Source organism: Coenobita brevimanus, chromosome 58, assembly GCF_032717465.1.
Source record: "Coenobita brevimanus isolate Jiangsu-jjx chromosome 58, ASM3271746v2, whole genome shotgun sequence".
Lineage (NCBI taxonomy): Eukaryota > Metazoa > Arthropoda > Malacostraca > Decapoda > Coenobitidae > Coenobita > Coenobita brevimanus.
In genome coordinates, this window is record NC_137011.1 from 23,068,964 (window position 1) to 23,084,458 (window position 15,495).

At 41.3% G+C, this 15,495-nt stretch overlaps 1 long non-coding RNA gene across 1 annotated transcript in view; it reads right to left on the reverse strand.

The window, feature by feature from the left end:
- Positions 1–306: 306 nt before the first annotated feature.
- LOC145402643 (uncharacterized) overlaps positions 307–15,495 on the reverse strand; it is a 163,946-nt gene continuing 148,757 nt past the window's right edge. The window contains exons 2-3 of the long non-coding RNA XR_013897832.1: positions 573–676; positions 307–390 (exon numbers count right to left, since the gene is read on the reverse strand). This is a non-coding gene — a long non-coding RNA (uncharacterized LOC145402643). The remainder of the gene's footprint in view (positions 391–572; positions 677–15,495) is intronic.

Here is a 15,495-nt window from a genome sequence, read left to right on the forward strand (position 1 = left end):
TCACTGTAACTTACTGACGTTTAACATGAATTACTTTAGTTATAATGTTAAATATATGTTACATAGAAATAAAGTGCTTAACCAGTGTTGTGATTATTCTGCATTCATGATTGACATATATCAGTTGTAATCAGCTTTCCGAGGAAAGAAGCTGAGAGCCATAAAGCCTTTCTCCTCAAATATCAAGCTCATAGTCGTTGTCTGTGTTAATGACCCATGTACGGTGGATGGACAGAAATCCGTTTTAACTGTAGCCTCTGTAACAAATTTCTTATATACTTACGAAGAAGTAGGTGTCTTTGATGATAATAAGGGAATCCTTTTCTTGTGGTGCCACTTCAAGTAAAGTATTTAATGCTTCCAAGGTTGTTGTTATCATTTTAACTTCACCTGTAATAAGAACAAACATGTTAATAATTTACGTGACAAATTCAATGGAAAAGAAAACAGTGCGAGACAAAATCTGTGATAAAGAAGAGTCCTATGATGTTAAATATCAATGCATTCACGATTTCTCAAAAAAAAAATAATAATAAAATAAAGACAGAATACAAACTCTCTTCTTCACTTGCCATTTTTAGATGGTCCAATTTTTGTAGCGTCAGCAGACATGAGAGCATCATTAAATACTAGCAGAAGTAAGATGCCTGTGGTCATTGTTTATCTTCGACAGGAGCTGCAGGGAGAAGACGGTCTGTAGTCAGTGTTTGTATAGCTTAAAGGACTCGGAAATATACAAGGTGTCCACAAAACCTTACTGGAATAACAAGACTCTGGGGAAGGGGGGAGCAAACCACTCCAACTCGGTGCCAGTTCCAAGCTCAGAAATATGGGGAAGTGTTGTTGTCGGGATGGGCATCCGCCTTTCAACCGTCATCCAAAACCATGGCGTGAATTCCACCGCTGCCATCCATCACCTCAGCATCGCCTCCGACACCTCCACATTCATGTGTAAGAGGGTGGACTCCGTAAAAGATTGGGGCGTGACTAGGATGACGACCTTGTTATGACGAAGGATTGAGTGAGTATCTGACAACGATAAATCATAGGGCATGGACTTGGATTCCCAAGGGAAACATTCCTTGAGTAGACCGTACATGATACATCGAATCCAAATTATGGTGGGATTAGATGGAAAGTTACGAGGAATACAAAAGAAACTGATCTTACATGTAATTTTTTTAAATAACAGAACAGAGGAAGGAAAAACAAATGAATAAAAAAAAAAAACAATCCATACACCAGAATACTGGCGTCCTCTGTTCATAAAGTATCTGTAACAGTTAGACTTGAACAGCTGTAGATTGAAGTTTTGAGGGAAACAACTCTGGGGAAGCGAGTTCCATAGAGATGCAGTTCGGGGAATGAAAGAATTCTGGTAGGCAGAAGTTCTGCAGAATGGCTGAGTGACATTCCAGTCATGAGCTCTACCAGATGCCCGTGTAGCACGAGGGAAGGCATGGAGAGGTGGCACAATGGACGCAATTTCGTCTGAGCATTTGCTATAAAAATATCTGTAAAATAATACAAGGGAGGCTCATTCATTCGTACTTGTAGGGGAGGTAGTTTATTAGTAATAGCATGATTATTATTATTTCTAACAGCTTTATTCTGAAATTTGTCTAGTTGTTTTAATGCAACCTCTCCACATCCATTCCACAAGGGTGAGCAATAGTCAAGCTGAGAGCACACATGACTCTTATAAATTATAGCTAACTGCTCGTCAGTGAAGAAGTTACGGACTCTGTATAATAATCCAAGTTTCTTTGAGGGGGTTTTAGCGAGTGATATGACATGAAAGGTCCAGCTGAAGGCATTGTTAAATGAGACACCGAGAATGTCAATACTTTTGGAGATGGGAATATTTGTACCATTGAAAGTAATATACGAGTCTGGCAATACCTGTCTATTAGTAAATTGTAAATATATTTAGTTTTACTAGCATTAAATGAGACAAGGTTGTTCTGTCCCCATTCACTGATTGTAGATAAGTCTTGATTTATAGAGATGGTTGTACAAAATTGAGAGTTAGAAATATCATTGTAAATGGGTGTCTGAGTGTGAATGAGCTATGAAGTGTTGAGTCATCTGCTTACGAATGGATGGGGTTGTGGGTGACAGATAATAGATCATTAATATGAACCAGGAACAGGGTTGGCGCAAGAACTGATCCCTGTGGCATGCTGGCGTTAATTGAATGGAAAATGGAATATACATCAACTACCTTTACTCTTATTTTTCTGTCGCTGAGATATGAGGAAATCAAAGAGACAAAAGACTTCAGTTCACAACAAGGGAGTTTAGACAACAGGGAACGGTACCATACTCTGTCGAAAGCTTTAGAAATATCAAAGGCTACTGCATGAGTTTCTCCATGTTGGTCGATTGATTGATGGATGGTATGAGTCAGGAGATTGAGTATGTCAGTGGTGGATCTTTCGTGGCGAAAACCATATTGTCCATCACTAATAGAGAGGTAGATGGATTGAGAGACAGATGCACATATAGACAGATATAGATTTATGTATTTATAAACTATATCAGTTTGTTATATTTATTTTACACGCGGTAAATTTCTGCAAACCTGGCAGGAAATTGCGGACACCCTGGACATTTAATCAATCGAGTCCATGATAGTTCAGGAGACTACATCATAAAAGGAGTTTTCATTTACTGACAAATGGCTTATAAATTTTGTACTATAGTTGAAATTCCATTTCACTGATGGAATGACACGATCTCTCATTTCCGTTCAGCTTGTTTTATTTAATGTATTCAGTAATATCTATATCCATATATCTATATCTAGCTATCTATACAATATATATATATATATATATATATATATATATATATATATATATATATATATATATATATATATATATATATATATATATATATATATATATATATATATATATATATATATATGCAGAGACTTCACTTCACCGTGAAGATATGTATGCAAAATAATCACAAGAGAAATGAAAGGAGCGACAGTAAGTACTTTCGTATATTACATCTTCAGAGACAGAAACGTAAAGGGCAGAGGTCTTTTATGCACACCCACAGCAGGGAGTGGCACACAGAACAAAGAATGACCTGAATTTTTACCTGCTGCTTAACTTATGGTCACCTGCAGCAGGGAGTGGCACAACAAATGATGACCATAGGGATGCACGTGACAAAGGAGGGGGGAGTAGGAGGGGAGGAAAGGGGATGGGGGGGAGGGAGAAGGGGGAGGGGATGAGAGGAAGGGGGAAGGGGGAAGGGGGAAGGGGAGAGGGGGAGGGAGGAGGAGGAGGAAGGGATAAATACTGCTGCTTAAGACCTAGAGGATTAATGCTAGGTGTGTCCCAAACATATGTGACTACACTACCAGGCGATGACAGGAAACAATCATTTGTTCGTCTGGGGTATACTGCTTTAAAATTAATTCAGTTAACAATTTATCACACTTAAAATGACCATAGCTCATGTTTACATTCTTTTCATATGTGCCAGAAATTAGACAAGATTCTATTACATTTCTTTCATCCAAGCTTTTTGATCTTGCTAGAATCTTAGAGCCTGTCCAGTCATCACTGGATGCTTTGTGCTGAAATAAACCACTACTCTGTTGGGCTGTCCTTACACTGGATTTACGTTGTGAGATTCTAGTTTACAAATCTTTTCCAGATTGTCCTATGTAAAATTTGTTACAGCTTTTACATGGAATTTTGTAAACAACGCCTGAATTACTGAAAGGGCTGTTCTTGATGAGTTTTTTTTTTTTTTTTTTGATGGTGTTCTCATATTTGAATACTACTTGTACATTAAGTTTCCTCAGTATGTGAACAACATCAAGAAAATTTTCATGGAAGGGGAGGACAAGGGTTCTTTGAATATTCCAGCGACCTGACTTATTAGATTTCCCTTCAAGGATTCGTTTCTTAGCTGTACTGTGGCACTGAGTTAGTATACTTTGTGGATATTTTAGCTTATTTCCAATGCTCTGAATCATTTTTAGTTGATCATCTAAAAATTCTGGGTTTGAAATTCTATATGCTCTTAAGTACATGGATATGAACACAGATCTTTTTACATTAATGTGATGGTTTGAATAGTAATGAACATATGACATAATATTTGTAGGTTTTCTGTATACCTTATCCTTCAAAACATTTTGGTCCCTGATAACTTTTACATCCAAAAATGGCAATTCATTACCCATTTCCATCTCATGAGTAAACATCGATGGAACTAACGAATTTAATTGCAGGAGAAATTGATCAAGGGGGAAGACTGTTAGGCCAGAAGTACAGGATATCATCAATGTATCGGAGCCAAGCTATGTTTTGCTCCTTTATGGAGGTCAGTAAATGTTTCTCAAAGTATTCCATGTAAATATTTGCCAGAACTGGGGAGAGGGGATTACCCATGGCCAAACCAAATTTTTGTGTGTAAAATTTGCCTTCAAAGGTAAAAGATAAGTTCACAATGCACAATTTAATTAGCTTGATAATGTTTTCAGAGGGGATACCATAAATGTTACTACCCACAATGCTAGGCAGGAAAGTTAAAACATCATCAACAGGGACATTTGTGAAGAATGATTTAACATCAAAGCTGACTACTTTGGAAACTAGAATATCACAGCATAAATACAGTGTAAGGACAGTCCAACAGAGTAGTGGTTTATTTCAGCACAAAGCATCCAGTGATCACCATATTGACTGGGCAGGCTCCAAGATTCTAGCAAGATCAAAAAGCTTAGCTGAAAGAAATGTAATAGAATCTTGTCTAATTTCTGGCATATATAAAAAGAATGTAAACATGACCTATGGTCATTTTAAGTACGATAAATTGTAGACTGAATTAATTTTAAAGCAGTATCCCCCAGACTAACAAGTGATTGTTCCATATCATCGCCTGGTAGTGTAGTCACACCTGTGTGGGACACACCTAGCATCAATCTTCTAGGTCTTAAGTTAAGCAGCAGTATTTATCCCCTCCTCCTCCTCCTCCTCCTCCTCCTCCTCCTCCTCTCTCCCCCCTCTCCCCTTCCCCCTTCCCCTCCTCCCCTCCCCTTTCCCCCTCCCTCCCCCTCCCCTTTCCTCTCCTCCTGCTCCCCCCTCCGTTGTCACGTGCATCCCTAAGGTCATCCTTTGTTGTATACTACTCTCTGCTGCAGGTGATCATAAGTTAAGGCGCAGGTAAAATTCAGGTCATCCTTTGTTCTGTGTACCACTCCCTGCTGCGTGTGTAATATACGAAAGTACTCACTGTCGCTTCTTTCATTTCTCCTGCAGTTATTTTGAATATATATATAAATATATTTATATATATATATATATATATATATATATATATATATATATATAGATATATATATATGCATGTTCCATACTGACAAGTGGATTCTATAGGGAAGTTAGGAAAAACACAGGTGAGAGGCTGGAGTTTATTCTCTGACGTTTCGACTAGAGGCCTACATCAAAGAGAATGCTACATTCGGACTGACGGGAGCTGCTTATGTACTCGTAGGATAACCCCTCTTGCTGGCTGTGCATTCCCCTCATGATCTGACCTGATTTCGCTGCCCCATCTGATTGCTATTTCCGCGCTCGGCCTCGCCCAGCACCGAAAACTGTCATGATGGTTAGTTGTGCTACACTTGTTTGTACAGATGTGAGCTGCTTCCATTGCCCTCTTTACACATTTATTTAAACCCCTGTATATTATTTGTACAGTTGGAGAAATTTCCGCCCGGGACACCACGTAGAAGGCAGCAAGAGCGGCAAATAATTTGATCTGGTAACAGTGTTGAGGGTAAAGGAGGGGTGGAACGTGCTGGGTAGGTGGGGGATTGGGGGGTAAGTGAGGGGTAGCTGTGTGGTGGGAGGGGTGGGAGTGGAAGTAGCGGAGTACTGGGGAGAGGCTTTGTAGCCATTTAATGTCGTAACATAATTTGCTTAGATTTTAAATGAATGTGTTTTCATGATGGGGGAACACACGAAGTAGCAACAAGCTGTAAAATGATCGTTCATGACATGATGAAAAATGGTCATTTCAGTGATCATGCAAGGCTGATATAAACACACAGACGACACCAACACGTAACCTTATATAATATCTCGCCCCCTTTCGGTATCTATAACATCCCTATTGTAACACATAGATTAATATCAGACCTTTATCTCAGATATGTCTCGGAAAAGTTGCTCATACATTTTTAATTGTAACTTAGATATGATGTGTATGGAAAATAAAGTATATATATATATATATATATATATATATATATATATATATATATATATATATATATATATATTATTCCATTTCTTCGTTGCTTCAGTCAACCATTACTTCGTAGTATTTTTTAACCCAAAAGGCATTTAAGTATGTCAGATTTTAAGACAAATGCAGCTTTGTTAGCTGTCCATGTGAATTTGATCTATTTCCTAAATCGTAAGCACGTGCTGGCCGCTTGTCACAAACTAATTTAAGCATAAACCAGACATAGACGTCTTCAGGTCAATCAGTAGCGTCTGTGTGTGTGTGTGTGTTGTGCAGTGTATAATACTGGGTCTCTCGCTGTCTAGCTCTTTCACTTTAACCCGTCACGTCCCGAGGTTTTCCGCACCTCCGACATCCCCCAGTCCTGAGGTATTTTCGAAAAATTTTTTTTGGCTAAAACCTTCGCTTTTGGTGAGAAACATCGAAAATTCATAGAGAAATCGCTCACCTGAGGTTTAAAATACCTAACCCAGGTAGGAGTTCCTCCTTACCTGACTGGGTTTTCTAACATGCTGGCACCAAAGAAAACGAGTTCTATGGGAGGGTAACTATTTTATCCACTCATAAACGGTATTTATTTATTTACTTGGTACGAATGTATATGTAGTATGAGAGTATATTGGTTTTCAAGCAGTAATAAAGGCATTATAAGCATTGTTTCACTCACTAACTAATCACCATACCTGACCTTTTTTTGCCACATTACCTGATCATTTTTTCTGGCTGTTTCTTCTTCTAATGCTATGTAAACTCTGTCCTCCACATTGTCATCGATTGGGGAATCACTCTGGCCCTGAATATCTTTACTAGCCAGGTCACTGGTAACAGGTGCTTTGCCAAGACAATGGCATGAGGAGGGGAGGGGGGAAGTTATGTGGTGTAAAGCATTGTCCCTGCTTGGCATCCTGTAGAGGAATAGAGGAAGGTGTCCCGTGTATACATACGAAAAATCACCAGCGAAAATTGAAAATTGTGCAAATTAGAGACCTTGCAATTGCATGACGTACTGGTACGTCGCCGGGACTGGCAAATGCAAATCGTTGCAACATACCCATACGTCGATGGGACGGGGCGTGTTAACTCACAGAGACTCACAAGTAGGCTTAGGATAATCATGCATTTGCATATGTGCATAATGCAAATGCATATTCTAGCCATTTATGAGACTAAGTGCATAATCCTACTTTTATGTTTATTTATACGGCATATTCTTTGAAACTTCCTGGGTATTATAGCTTCTTCAACATATAATATTTAAATTCATAATATCAGTGAGACCATAGTGAATTATATACTGCTTCATTGGCTGTGGTTGGGAAGGTCTTGACTTGATGGTCAGTAGACAGCAGCTGAATGAGATGTATTTATCACCTCTTGATTCACCAGAGTCTGAGACGCATGCATCGCCTGTGACTAATACACACACCCACCCACCCACACACACACACACACACACATATATATATATATATATATATATATATATATATATATAGATAGATATAATCTATCTATCTATATATATATAGATAGAATCTATCTCTCTATCTATCTATATATATATATAGATAGATAGATAGATAGAATCTATCTATCTATCTATCTATCTATATATATATAGATAGATAGATAGATAGATAGAATCTATCTATCTATTTTTATATATATAGAATATATATATATGACCGGGAGCCTCTGTGGTACAGTGGTAGAGTGTGCATTTTGTACACGGGTGGGCCAGGGTTCGCGCCCCGCCAGGGTAATAAACATTCGGAGTGTTCACCCGGCCACGTATTGCATTGGCGGACACAGGGGGTGCTGTGGTTGAACCAGTGTCGCTTACTGTAAAGTATGCTTGCACCCAGTCGGCTTGCGCGGGCCAATTACACATGGTTCACAGACTACACACACACCCAGAGCCACTCCAACACTACAATTACACTTACAAGCACTTCTTACCTAATCTCTACCAGACAGCCTAAGCCACTTGGTAGAGATACACTGGCTGTATCGTCCCGACCTCGGTCGGGAAAGGCCGGTCCTGCAGTGGATACTTAAACTGTTGCTGCTGATGATGATGATGATATATGAGCAACCGACCCAAGCAGGGACTAAGGCAACGATATATATGTATATTCTCATCAGCCATTTGAGTGTCCACAGCAGGACCGGCCTATCCCGACCGAAGTGGGGACGATACAGCCAATGTATCTCTACCAAATGGCTTAGGCTGTCTTGTAGTGCCTGTACAGTATGTAGGGTGAGAAGTGCTTGTAAGTGTAATTGTTGTGTTGGAGTGGCTTTGGATGTGTGTGTAGTCTGTGAACCAAGTGTAATCGGCCCGAGCAAGCCAACTGGGTGCAAGCATACTTTATAGTATGCGACACTGGTTCAACCACAGCACCCCTTATGTCCGCCAAGCAGTACGTGGTCAGAAGAACGCTCCCAAAGTTAATTACCCTGGCGGGGCGCGAACCCTCGTTCTTCAGTATACGAAAACACACACTTTATCACTGAACCACAAAGACTCCATATATATATATATATCTATCTATCTATCTATTGCCAGACGCCTCAATCCCGTTTGGGGTGGCCACAAACAAATCGCCTCCAAGTCGCCCTGTCCCCCGCCATTTCACTGCCCTGCTCCCAACTCACACCCCCCTCTCTCATATACCTCTCCACCCCATCTCTCCATCTCATCCTCAGCCTCCCCCTCCCTCTTTCCCCCTCCACCTCACTCACATACACTCTCTTCGTCTGTCTTTGACCCTCCATCCTCTCCACATGGCCAAACCACCTCAGTGTGTTCCTCATAACGCTTCCTATCACATCCACATCAACACCACAATGCTCCTTTATATCCTCATTCGTCAGCCTGTCTCTCCATGTGACTCCACAGGCTCCTCTTAAATAACTCATTTCCACGGCTCTCACTCTTGACTTGTGTCCTTCCAACAACGTCCAAGCTTCACTTCCGTACGTTAGAGTTGGTATCACAATACTGTCATGTAGTAACTTTTTCACTTCCATGCTCACTTCCCTGTTTCTTATCACTGCTTTCAAAGAACCAGCAACCTTTCTTCCCTGCTGTACCCTTTCAAGCACTTCACCCTCCAAACCTCCATCCTTACTCATCACACTACCCAAGTACTTAAACGTACTCACATTTTCCAATTCCTCACCATCCAACCTCGCTGTATATATAGTGCCAGACGCCTCAAACCCGTTCGGGGTGGCCACAAACGAATCGCCTCCACGTCGCCCTGTCCCCCGCCATTTCACTGTCCCACTCCCAATTCACACACCCCTCTCAAATATACCTCTCCACCCCATCCCTCCATCTCATCGTCAGCCTCCCCCTCCCTCTTCCCCCCTCCACCTCACTCACATACACGCTCTTCGTCAGTCTGTCACCCTCCATCCTCTCCACATGGCCAAACCAACTCGAGTGTATTCCTCCTAATGCTTCCTATCACATCAACATCCACACCACAACGCTCCTTTATATCCTCATTTGTCAGCCTGACTCTCCATGTGACTCCACAGGCTCCTTTTAAATAACTCATTTCCACTGCTCTCATTCTTGACTTGTGTCCTTCTAGCAACGTTCAAGCTTCACTTCCATACATTAGAGTTGGTATCACAATGCTGTCATGTAGTAACTTTTTCACTTCCATGCTCAATTCCCTACTTTTTATCACTGCTTTCAAGGAACCAGCAACCTTTCTTCCCTGCTGTACCCTTTCAAGCACTTCACTCTCCAAACCTCCATCCTTACTCATCACACTACCCAAGTACTTAAACGTACTCACATTTTCCAATTCCTCACCATCCACACTCGCTGTACATTCACTGACTTCACCTCTCTCAAAGACCATCACTTTACTCTTCCCTACATTCACCTTTAGATTCTCTTTCTTACACACTTTCCCAAACTCATCCACTAAGCCTTGCAGCTCTCCTTCGTCTTCACTCAGCAACACAGTGTCATCTGCAAACAAAAGTACAGGGAGTTTCCAAACACTACCCTCTCTTACCAGGGCCACTTCAACATCCACCACCCTACCTTGTACCTCTTTTATTACCCCATCCATGTACAGACTGAACAACCATGGAGACATGACACATCCCTGTTTCAATCCAAGCTTCAAAGAAAAAAATTCACTCAGTTCACCATCCACACACACTGCAGCCTTAGCACCATCATACATGGTTTTCACAGCATTCAACAACGTCCCATCTACCTCATATATTCTTAATACTTTCCACATTCCTTGTCTATCCACCCTGTCATATGCTTTCTCCAAATCCATGAAAGCCGCATACAACTTCTTTCCCTTCTCTAGAAACTTTTCCACTAAAGATCTAAGAATGAATATCTGATCTACACAACCTCTTCCCTTCCTACAGCCTCCCTGTTCTTCTCCAACTAATTCCTCTGTTCTTTCTCTAACTCTGTCAATAAGTATCCTACCATACACTTTTCCTATTATCCTAAGAAGACAGATGCCCCTATGATTACTACATACTTCTTTTTCATCTTTTCCTTTATACAGTGGAATAATAATACCTGATTTCCAATCCTCCGGGACTCTACCTTCATCCCAGGCCAATCTGCACATTTTCCACATCCATTCTACTTCTATCTCTCCCCCATACTTCAGCATTTCACCACACACTCCATCAATTCCTGGGGCTTTCCCCAATTTAACTTTCTTCATTGCTTCCACAACTTCTATTCTACTGATTTCTTCCTGTCTTCTCACCTTCCTCCTCCTCCCAGCCATACCCCAGCCACTTATACTCACATTACTTCCATCCTTTATGTTCAACAATTCCTTAAAGTGTTCTCTCCATCTGCTCACTTTTTCTCCCTTCTCCACTAGTAATCTACCATTTTTATCTTTCACTCCCCTGCTAACTTCACTTCCACCCTGTCTTACTCTCTTCACCTCTTTCCAGAACATTTTCTTACAGTCCCCCCACTTTACACTCAAGTTCCAAATTCCTCATCCGCTCTCTTCTTACTCTCTCTTATTAATCTTTTCACCTCTCTCTTTCTTTCTACATATAACTCTCTCTTCCACCTCTCAAGTTCTTCCACGCCCCTATTTCTCATCCATTCATTGTATCCTTTCTTCTTTTGTGCCACAGCCTGTCTCACCTCTTCATTCCACCATGCAGTTCCTTGCACCCCCCTCCGTCTTCTCTTCATCCCACACACCACATCACATGCTACACATATTTCTTCTGTAAATATCCTGCACACATCATTCCCATCCCCCATCTGCTCCAATTCATATTTGCCCAATCGTTCCTCCACTTCTCTCTTATACTCTGCCTTTTTCTCATCCTCTTGTAACCTTTCCACTCTCCTTACAAATACTCCTTCTTCCCGTCCTTCCCTTCTTCTATTTCTCCATCCTAATTGGACCTTGATTCTGGCCACCACCAAGTAGTGGTCAGAAAGTCCACTCCCCCAACCTCTATAAGCTCTTGTATCCATTACACATTTTCGCATCCTTTCATTCACACACACATAATCAATCATTGCCTTCCTTTCATTCAGTTCACCACCCACCCTTCTCATCACTCGCCATGTATACCTGTGAATCATTTTGTGCCTGAAGAGGGTATTGGCTATTACCAACCCCCTCCCAGCACTAATGTCCACTAACCCATTGCCATTCTCATCTATCTCAGCAGGCACACCCCACTCACCAACTATTCCATCCACCTTCACATTCCCTACTTTACCATTCATATCACCGATCAAAAACACTCTCTTACTCCTTCCAAACTTTTCCATGCACACTTCCACATTTGTTCAGAACTCTTCTCTCACTCTGCTTGCACGATCTTACATTGGCACATACACACAGACAAAATATATATATATATATATATATATATATATATATATATATATATATATATATATATATATATATATATAATCGTTGCCTTAGTCCCTAGTGGGGTCAGCCGCTCTTTTATGTTGTCATCAGTAGCTGAACTTCTGTCCACTGCATCTTCTTCCTCCTTGCCTAATTGCCTCATTTCTTTCTTAGTTCCATCTCTCCATCTAATCCTTTGTCTTCCCCTCCTTCTTCTCCCTGCCACTTGCCTCCTCCATGCCACTTTCATATGATCAACTTCCTCCAACCTGGTCACATGCCCATACCACCTCAAACGTGCCTCTCTTGCCTTCTCCACAGCTGATGGAACTCCTGCCTCTGCTCTGATATCATCATTCCTCCTCCTCTCTCTCTGACACTCCCATCAGTCATCGCAGCATCCTCATCTCTGTCCTCTCCAGCTGTTTCTCTTCATTCTTCCCCAACGCTGAGGCTTCTGAGCCATACAGCAATATAATAGCAACTTTTGGAAGATGGCTTCAGGACATTACTCCATCTACCTCACTCACCCCAAAGGGGGGCGCGTTCCCCAGTCTGGAAAGCACTGGTTTACAAGATCATTGCCAACCGAGTGCTAACCCAACATAGTCATTGGTACTGACACATTCTATCAGTGACGTTTCTTGCTCTTGGTTCAATTAATAGTATTTGTTTATCTAGACAAATGTTAGAATGCGTAGTACTAGACTGATGCATGAAGTTAACAGAAGAAACACTTCTTGTCAAATGTAATGGGACAAATAAGTCCTCCCTTCGACCTAATTCCCAGAAACAATTATTATTCAGCTATATTCTCAACTGTGAGTTGTATGAGACAATAAGTGTGTGATATTATCTCTTAATGTGTATGGAAGGAGTGGGCGGAGAGGAGGAGAACTGCCTGCCAAAATTTAATGTGTTTGGGTGAGTGTGTGCAATTCACTGGGTTGGTCAGGATAACGTGATTAACGTGATCCTCAGCTCATTACCCGCCAGGAGGAGAGCTGAGAGCTCATATAGTCCAATCATGGGCAAGGCTGTGACCTTCACACACGCACACAACCATTCCCTCCCTCAAGGGGAACAGTAATCTCCCACTTCATTCGTGAAACTTTTCGTACCCGATCCGGCGCGCACCCCCGTCTTACTACATGGCAGGGGAAAGCATTACCACTACTCCAGTTGTGTGTGTGTGTGTGTGTGTGTGTGTGTGTGTGTGTGTGTGTGTGTGTGTGTGTGTGTGTGGAGGCTGGTTAGAACAATTTTGTGGACGGGGGGACCACTACTGATAGCACATTTGTAGATATTACATTACGAAAATTTCGTAAAAGGTCAGGTGCATGCACAATTTGTGGCAATACAAGTCTTACATGATGCTAGTAATTTTGTGTGAGTGTCGTGTGTATTTTGCCAAATATATTACCAGCATTAATAGCGACATTATGTCCATATTCACTTTAGATGGCAACTGAAAAATGGACTGATTGTATCTTATTCCTGCCAACCGAAAGGGTACCATGTGACTGTATGTAAGGTAATCTACTGCGTGTGTCAGAGAGAGAGAGAGAGAATTACGCACGTTTAATACTCGTATAATCACACACGTATGCGCATAAGCATAAAACTATATAGGCCTATTAAGATATGAGGGACTGGCCCAAAGAAAGTCCAGGCTCATCCTTCCGTCAGCAGGGTAAGTGCCTATACGACTATGAAACGATAACAAATTACGCCTTCGGTCTAAAGTATGTATTTCCTTTATTCTGCCAGCGTTTTGTCTTAAGATAACAGTAGTTGACTTATACAAATATATAATGGACTATTACAGGATGTTAGATTCGGTACTCAGTACAAGTTGCAATGAAAGTTACAGTATCTTTGTTAAGCAACTTGCATGAGAAGCAGCTGAAATCAGTTCTAAATATGTGTAAATTCTCTATCAACAATAGAACGCTTTCCGATGAGGGGACGGAATGACGGAGGCGAAGGATAAGGTTACGTATTGGCGATACCTGTTTGCTTAGGTATTGAACTTATTCCATCAAATACTGAACCATCATTAGCTGCTTGTTGCCTACGTTTTATTATTAATGGGAAATCTTATTGGGATGATTATCTATGCAGAGTTTGTTGACACAGTTAGCCTAATGGCTACTTAACCTCTCCCTAACACTCACCTACCCGCACCACCACCCCTCCTCTCCCTCATCATTCACTATCCCCGCAACTCCCCCCCCCTGCTTCACCCCCAGCACTGTTACCAGATCATTTCTGTTTGTCACTGCTACTGCCATCTAACACAGTGCCCAGCGCGGACATTTCTCCAAGTGTACCTCCTCCCAATTGGGCAAGTGATTATATTCATCAGTGTGAACAACTAAAGACTTTGATGTTCTGTGACACCTTACATCATTCTCATGCTCATATAACATTTTATTAATGCTCCAGGAGGATTCACCATAGTATACAGACAAGTGCTTGTGGGCCCTTCGGGCCCCTCGCACTTGCTCCTGCGGAGGGCTCTCTCGCTGCTATAATATATTTTAGTTATACCTGTGGGCAAAAAATTCTACGGAGATCCTATGCAGGGCGCCTGGAGCAGCGTTTTTTTGGTCAAAATGTGATCGCTCATTAAATATAGTAAAAGTTTTTTAATCATGAAGGGACCAAGTTTTTTCACATTAGCGAATTTTTTGTGATTTTTGTGCTAATTTTGGTGCGATCTGAATGTGTAGTTTCGGCTGCCCAAAATACACACACACACACACACACACACACACACACACACACACACACACACAAGCCTACTGCTATAGTATGGTAGGTGGTGGCGACCATCATCCATTCACTTGTAGTGATGCCTACTTCTTCCTTAGCCTATATCATTCTTTTTCTGTGCCTGCCCTCCTCTCTTCCTATTTCTCCCATCTTTTGTGTCACTTCTTATTGCCATTCTTTCTTTTACAGGTGGCTTTGCATTGAGTGACAAGCCAAATGGTTTCCTGTAAGCCAAGAAACCATTTATAACGCTGGGTGGTAATCATATAACCAAACCATACGTGCTCCCTATGTGCCAGCAAGTGGGTTGGCGGAGGGTTAGTGCCCCTCCCCGTAATACAAATAACTCAGAGTCAAATGGCCACCCCTTACGGGATTATGGCGTCTGGCAATAGAAAGATAGATAGTTTCTACAAGGTATTATATTGTCCACACTGTTCTCGATATTATTCCTCTCCTCGTTTCTCATCCTCACAACATCACATAGCTTATTTCCAGATGATGTTGCGATGCTTATTCCAGCCCTCTGAAG